At 37.3% G+C, this 8,557-nt stretch overlaps 1 protein-coding gene across 1 annotated transcript in view; it reads left to right on the top strand.

Annotated features, from left to right (window-relative positions):
- Positions 1-1,244: 1,244 nt before the first annotated feature.
- THEMIS (thymocyte selection associated) overlaps positions 1,245-8,557 on the top strand; it is a 232,673-nt gene continuing 225,360 nt past the window's right edge. Inside the window, exon 1 of the mRNA XM_016956282.3 lies at positions 1,245-1,419. The gene's annotated coding sequence lies outside the window, so the exon portion shown is untranslated. The remainder of the gene's footprint in view (positions 1,420-8,557) is intronic.

Here is an 8,557-nt window from a genome sequence, read left to right as displayed (position 1 = left end):
CAGAGTTGTTTAGAGGACTAACATGAGACTAGAGATACTGATAGCTACTACCCTGCAAAGGTTTACCATAGACTGGTGCACTATGGATGTATGCTATCTCATTTAACTCTCACAGCATTCATAAGCACTTGTAAATTGTTCATTCATAAATTGTATCTCCCCTGGGGGACATACAATTACTATCTTTTTTTTAAAGATGAGAAAGCCAAGACTTGGAGAGTTTATTAGTATTATTTTATTCTTTGTAAAAACAGCTTTATTGAGACATAATTCATGTATCACACAATTCATCCATCTAAAATGTATAATCAATGATTCTTCTTATGTTCACAGAGCTGTGCAAGCATCACCACAATCAATTTGAGAATATTTTCATCACAGGAAAAAGAAACACCATAACCATTAGTAGTGATCCCTCCCTCCCCAACTATCCTCTTCTCCCTATCCCATCCCACACACTCACCCCAGATTAACGTTTTTAGATTCCACATATAAATGAGATCATGCGGTATTTGTTTTTCTGTGCCTGGCTTATTTCTGTTAGCACAATGTTCTGACTTGGAGAGTTTAAATGACTTGCTGAGGGTCTGCCTAGTGAGGTGCAGAGCTGGGACTATATGGCTTCATCGTCTAGAACTCTACCTACTACAACATATCATGTTGTAAAACAAGCAGACAGGAGGGAAAATGGAATTAGTGAGTTTTTGTGCAGCTATGCATCAACCTCATTTAGTACCTATTTATTTAGAGCAATTTACCATTTAGTAAAACATGGAAGGAGTTAGATTTGCATAACTGATTTTATATAGTTGCCCTCAAGGTGGAGAGTAAAGGAAAGTAGCAGTTGCTCAACACTAAAGTCAAAAGGTTTGGATTTCACTTTCAGCTCTATTACAAACTAGCTGAGTGAATGTGGGGAAGCTACTTAGGCTCTTTCATGACATACAGAGAAAACAAAAAAAGAAAGACGGAGACAGCACACTTCAAGTTCCAGAAGGCTTTCAATGTGTGGTTCCAGTTTTTACCTGATCCACAACAGCATGCTTGGCTTTAAACAATTCTGAACTCTTGTAATAATTTTAATCTTTAGGTTAAATAACTGGAATTGGTTGCTGTTATTTCCAGCTAGCATTGCAGGAAATACTGAATCTGGTACGACATGGGTTTAACCACATCAAAATTTAGAAGCCCCACCCACTTTGTAGACACAACAGGTTCACAAATAAAGTGTTCTGCAGACTCAAGGTTTATACTTACAATTACGAGATTTATATTTGCATTAGTCTCTTTGGCTGGTGGGTAGGGGTGAGAGGCTCTTCCTGGATCCCTTATTTTCTACAGGAGAGGAGGAAAACACCTGGGATGCTCCAGTGCTCTTACGCAGATAATGATCATTAACATCAGCTTCTCTGATCAAAGGTACAGCTCTTTGTGGGATAATACCTCTTGCATAAGATTTTATGGGCCAGGGCTATCTCTAATTATGTATATACTCTCAGGGTTTTCTTGCTTTAAATGGTCAGTTATAAAGACTTAGTCTAGAAGAAAATTTCTCTGAAAAATATTAGTTACCAGCAGGGTCAAGTTGATAATCCTTAAATTATCTTTCTTTAGGATTAGAATGCTAATTGCAGGCATGCGTTATGCCTGGGTTTGTTTATTTTTAATGTTGCAAGTCTGTGCCTTGGAGCCTTCAGTGTTTAGTTATTAATGGGCCACTCTCTATGCTGGGATTAGGACCTATCCAAGAATATAGCTAAAGAAGAATGACTTCCAAATTTACTCTAATTGTACATGATTCTTAAAAATCTATACTTATCCTTGCAATGAGGACTTTTACTACAGTGTATTGATTAGGGCTCTCTCAGATAAAAGTGAAATAAGCTGACATATGCAAATGTAAGTAGAAAGGAAAAATTTATTAGAAACCTATTATATCTCATGGAATCCAAGGAAATGCTGAGCCACTAGGCTCTTAGAATGAGGAAGTCAGGGAAAGTAACAGCTTCCTCAGAAGCAGGAATTTGTGGCTAGTTCTTCAGAAGTTTTATCTTTAATGACACAATTTCTGATTTCCAATATATCTTTTAGTTCAAATTCTAAATTTCTGGGGAAGAGAACGTGATTGGCCCTGCTTGTTTCAGGTGTTGGTCTCTCTTCAACTAACCATGGTCTTGAAAGTGATCAGATGATATAACTGTGGCTGAAAGGGACATCCCTGCTGATTACTCCAAGAGAAGGAGAATTCTCATGACTAGGAGCTGGGCAGATAGATTAAAAGTACCTAAAACAATGGTCATCAAGAGGAACTTTGACACAAGGAAGCACTTCTCACTGCTGATTTTGGAGTTAATGTGAAAGGCTAGGTTCAGTAATCACACATTCCAGATTCTACTGCCCCGGTTCCTGTCCTGTTTTCAGCATCCTATCAATTCTGTATATCTTATTCATCCAATAAATTCCCCACATTTCTTTAATTATTGTTGGTTTATGTAGCTTGCAACCAAAGGATCCTAATTGATATAGAAGTTGTTACTAGAAGCATCTATTGCCTGCCTACCGACCCAAAATGTAACTGGGGGACTGACTCCATTCTGCTCTCTCTTTGACTTCCACCTACATCTCAGATAGTGTTGAGGACCAACCCATTTTGTAATCTTTCTGCTATAGTTTGTGAGACTCGGGAAGATCTTAGCAACTGAATAATCCAGTACTTTGTCAAGCTTAGTTTTCTGTGGAAATACAACTCTTAAAAGCTTTTTTGGTTTGTTTTTCTCCATTCCCTTTTTCTAGACCCTATAGACTAAATTTTAACATCAATCCTTTTGCAAAAGCAAACTCTTTGATTCTAGTCCTAATCTTGAAGTTTCTGATGCTTGTCAGTGGACTTGAGCCTAAGTGTACTGTCCATTAACATAATAGTTTCTATTGTGGTTTTGCCATTACTTTTAGTGTGTTTTTAAAACTACAACAACTTTTGCACCAGCCTAATAGCTTGTCCTGTGACTCAAAGCAATCGGAAATAATTCCCTGGTAGTACATTATTGAGGTCCTTGGCTGTGAGCAACAGAAACCGACTCTGGCTTAAGCAAAAAGGAAATTTATTTTATGGATATTAGAGAGTTCACTGGCTCTGCCAGAATATGGAGGTATGAGATTTAGAATCCAACAGCACAGCAAGCAGTAATTCACTATTTTGTCTGAGCATTGTCAGCCACTGAAATGAATAAATTCTATCCATTTTATTTTTCTTACTCTCTTTGTCTTACTGTACCCATTTAAGTTTCCCACAGAGAGGATACAGTTCTAGCTTTGATCATGCCCCTCTTAAACCAGGCAGAAGGACCTCTGTGTCAACCATTGCAGTGAACAGAGGTTGGGATAGGAAGGCACCATTAATCATCTTCACCTTATCCCAGGCAGAATTTCAGTTGCCTCTCTGCCATGACAGGAGGAACCACAAACAAAAATTGGGGTTTGATGGAGGACAGTGGTGGGGACTGGGTGGGCAGTGACTTTTTATTGTAATATAGCCATAATTGTTTTCAATAAAAGTATTTTATTATAAATATATATGTGCATATATACATATACATACATATCTATATAATTATTTCTAACTCATTCCCTAGGTTTATTTTTTTCATAGAGATATTTAATTATAATATAAAAAAATTAAACTTTTTCTAACTCTTTCTCTAGGTCTCGTAATATAAAATCATATTTTTAATTAAACAAATATAGGGTTAATTTTGTAACTTTGGGCAGACTTGCATTGCCCAAAAAATAGAAAGTTCTGACACCTAGTTTTAGGGGGAAAAAACAAATTTGCTCATTCTTTTTTCTTTTATTATTAGTTTTGAGACGGAGTGTTGCTCTGTCACCAAGGCTGGATTGTGGTGGCACAATCTCGGCTCACTGCAACCTCTGCCTCCTGGGTTCAAATGATTCTCCTGCCTCAGCCTCCCGAGTAGCTGGGATTACAGGCGTGTGCCACCACGCCTGACTAATTTTTGTATTTTTAGTAGAGACGGGGTTTCATCATGTTGGGCAGGCTGGTCTCAAACTTCTGACCTCTGGTGTTCCACCCTCCTTGGCCTCCCAAAGTGCTGGGATTACAGGCGTGAGCCACCACACCCAGCTGCTCATTCTTTTTTCTCATGTGCTTCTACCTGAGAAGTTTCTTTTCTGGCACAATTGGTATTAAGGTTTATGTGTAGCTCAAGTTCTCTCTCTCTCTCTCTCTCTTTCTCTCTGACCCTCTCTCTCCCCACCCCTAGCCCCCTCCTGCCCCAAGCAGAGTACAGAGCCCATCATCTTTATTTGCCCTGCCTTTACTTAGTAAGTATGACCAAATCAGGGCCCAATAGCAATAGGCCCGAACAAGGCCTGTGAAGTCTGTGAATGTTCCTAAGTGTAGAATCTGGAAATTCAACTCTTTCAGCTGTCAATACCAAGCCACAAACTTAGGGGATAGTGGTTGGAAGCGCCAATTTTAGCCCATAATTTCATATATGGTCTTTAGCGCATGATTATATGTATGTTCTTTAGCCTAGTTGTACCAAAACAAACAAACAAACAACAACAAAATGATACTATACTGTCATCATTTTGCTTCTATGTCTGTTTTCAATTTTGTTTTTTTTCCAAAGGGGAAGTATGATAAACCTCCTTCCACACCCCAGTAAAAGCTTCAAAAGTGTTTTCTGTGGTTCTTCTAAAAGTAAATTTCCTAAAAATAGGACAAAAATGGATCCATCAATGACGAACTGTTACAATGGGACCTCAATCTGTGTAAGATTAAAATTATATAAACTTGATTCTAAAAATGGTTCAATATCAATAATTAACAGCTTTTCAGATTCACTAGTAATATGTAAAATCAGGTCAAAGTGTGTTTCTGGTCAATTACTGTTGTGATAACCATAGCATGTACACATAAAATATTTTACTTGGCACTTTATCTGTAATATTACTTTGTTTCAAACAAAATAGAACTTTATGAAGATTATATAGTTACCTCCTGGCTCTACTGTAGAAAAGCATGTAACTTTACTGTAAAGTGGGAACAAAGGCGGCAAATGTCGTTTACATACATTTGAAAGTTCCTTTCATTCCTTATATTAATGTTTGGTCAACAATGGACTACATATGTGATGGTAGTCCCTTAAGATTATAATACCATGTTTACACTGTGCCTTTTTCTATGTTTAGATATGTCTAGACACAAAAACACCACTGTGTTACAGTTGCCTACATCATTCAGACAGTAACATGCTATACAGGCTTGTAGCCTAGGAGCAATAGGCTATACCTGATGGCCTAGGTGTGCAGTAAAAGTACACACCTAGGTTTGTGTAAGCACACTGTATGATTAACGCAACAATGAAATTGCCTGAGGATGCATTTCTCAGAACATATCTCATTGTTAAGTGACACATGACTATGTTTCGTAATGAAATCGTCCCTTAGGAATTTACAAAGTGGCAAGAAAAAGAAAATCTATGTTTTTCTTAGTATCTTCACAGACATGCGTTTCCAGGAGAGCAATACAGGTTGAGCATTTCTGATCTGCAAATCCAAAAATCCAAAATGCTCCAAAATCTGAAACTTTTTGAGCATCAACATGACAACACAGTGGAAAATTACAAGTCTAGCCTCACGTTGAAGTCAAAACTCATTCAAAACTTTGTTTCATGCACAAAATTATTAAAAATATTGTATAAAATTACATTCAGGTTATGTGTATAAGGTGTCTACAAAACATAATAAACTTTGTATTTAAACTTGGGCCCCATCCCCAAGATATTTCATTATGTATATGGAAATATTCCAAAATCTTAAAAGAATCTGAATCATTTTTTGTCCCAAGCATATCAGATAAATTCTCAACCTGTATAAGACTTGGCCTCCACCATTTTATGTGCTGTTTGCTAAGGCGTTTAGGAGCAATATTTTCTCCCAATTAAGTTCTAGCAAGCACACAGTCCTTGATCATCATTTCCAATCAATACTGGTATTCTAAAATAGAGTACTTGTGATTGAATTCTAATGCATGAACTGTAAAATGTTATACAAGAGAAAAATATTCAGCTTATTTATGAAGTTCATATTTACTTCAAATACAAATTAAATAATGCTTTGGTGATTAAAAGCCTGAATTTACAGTTTACTTCAACGGAGAAATCTCTCAGTGAGACAAACACTCTAACATTGGCCTGTGTCCAGGTCTGGTCATGATTCTATTCTGTCATCTTGGGGAGGAGAAGGTAAGAATGTAGGTAGAATTTAACCTGGTTCAGTTTCAGATTATTCAATTAAATACAACAAATATGTCAAGTCCATTCATTTGTTTTTTTTGAAAACATTTCTTAGCATAGTGCTGGTGAAGGTATTTGGAGCTATTGAGTGCATCCAATCAAAGTAGACCCAAATCTCCTTTCCCTAAATGTAGAATTCAGGAACAAAGGAAAAAGCATGCAAATGGACACATAATAAATATTCAGCGAATGGAAACTGAAAAGGAAGAGAGAATTGTGAAAATAATATAAAGATTAGAAAAGGCTTCATAGAGGTAAAGGAACTAGAACTTAAGTGATGAGTATAAGATACTTTTTTTTTCCATCCAGTATCTATTTCCTCTTTATGAGGGATTACTTGATGCTCTGCTCTATGTCCAGGCATTTCATGTCCAATGTCATAATGGTCCTGTGACCTAATCTGGCCAGCAGAGCATTACGTTCACTTGGCCACTGATGTCATTCAGGCATGGAAAAATATCCTAGTCAGACCCCTGAGAAAAGTAATTCATAACAATCTTTTCTCACTGCATTAGGGATACAGATCTGGAAGAGTAAGTCATCCACTTTGCTTAGACGAGAAGATTCATGGTAGAAGCATTGGAATTCAGGCTAAGATCTGGAGGTTTTAACTTCAACATTAAAGCAGTTGGACTTTGTAAGGCAAAACAAACAGCATTTGGCCTACAGGCACTATTATAAAATACAAACAGGTGTACAAAATTTGTCATATTTTCAGGAAGATTATAGATTTTCCTCTTACATTTGCTTAACACCTTTAAACTTTTTTCAGTTGTGTATTATGTGTATTAATAATTTAAGTTAGGCCATAGAAGTAGGTCATATTCCAGATTAAGAGGTTTGAGAATTCTCAAAGACAGGTTTCGGTTTCTCACGGCACTTCTCAGACCAATTCTGGTTACAAGTCATCCCTGGGTCTAAAATAATATGGAAGCTTGGAAATAACAAGGTAACTTACACAGCTCTTCAATTATCTCAGCCTACATATGTGACTCAGAACTTGAGTAAGATGCAGATTGACTTCCAAATTTCCTCCCAAAGTTAACTCAGCCTACTCCCAGGAATGAACAAGGACAGCTTGGAGGTTAGAAGCAAGATGGAGTTAGTCAAATCTCTTTCACTGTCTCAGTTACAATTTTGTAATAGCAGTTTCGGCCTCATCTGAAACAAGGCAAGTTCCCTCCACTTATGAGCCTGTAAAATCAAAGGCAATTTAGTTACTTCCTAGGTACTATGGGGGTAGAAACATTGAGTAAATACACCTATTTTAAATGGGAGAAATTGGCCAAAACAAAGGGGTTACAGGTCTCATGCAAGTCTAAAATCCAATAGGGCAGTCATTAAACCTTAAAGTTCCAAAATGATTTCCTTTGACACCATGTCTCACATCCAGATCATGCTGATGCAAGAGGTGGGTTCCTGTAGCCTTGGGTAGCTCTGCCCCATGACTTTGCAGGGTACTTCCCATCTTCTGGCTGCTTTCACCAGCTGCAAACCCATAACCCAAGGTGAACCATGAGAAAAACATCAGACAAACTGAAATTGAGGCACATTCTACACAATATCTGTGGCTTTTCTAGGTGTGCGTTGCAAGCTGTTGGTGGATCTACCATTCTGGGGTCTGAAGGACAATTGCCCCCTTCTTATAGCGCCACCAGGCAGTGTCCCAGTGGGGACTCTGTGTGGGGGCTCCCTCCCCACATTTCCCTTCTGCACTGCCCTAGCAAAGTTCTCCATAAGGCTTCTGCCTCCACGGTAAACTTCTGCCTGGACATCCTGGCATTTCCATACATCCTTTGAAATGTAGGCAGAGGTTCCCAAACCCCACAACTGGAGTGGAAGGATAGAAATAAGCCAAGGAGGAAGGCTAGAATGAACCATGTAGTATTGGATTAGAGTAGGCAATATCAGTATGAACTTATGTTTACATTCTTATATAAATACAGATGAATACATGTAGAAATATTTATATGTGTGTGTATACAGTGATCAAAGCTGAAACAATTTGAGCACAAAATAAGTTTTAAAAGTAGTATTAGATTATAACTTAAAGTATAAAATATATATCCATGGATATGTATAAAATATTCATGGATATATATAATATATATATCCATAAACCCATGCTGATATAAATAAACTCATGATTAAATAAATAAATAAATAAATAAATGAAGGAGAAGACAGAAATATCTCCTTTAAAATTCTCCAAATTACTTACGTAGATATTCCTCCCT

The sequence above is a fragment of the Pan troglodytes genome, chromosome 5 (assembly GCF_028858775.2).
Source record: "Pan troglodytes isolate AG18354 chromosome 5, NHGRI_mPanTro3-v2.0_pri, whole genome shotgun sequence".
Lineage (NCBI taxonomy): Eukaryota > Metazoa > Chordata > Mammalia > Primates > Hominidae > Pan > Pan troglodytes.
The sequence above is the reverse complement of the archived record's forward strand: the minus strand, read 5'-3'. Positions and strand labels throughout refer to the sequence as shown.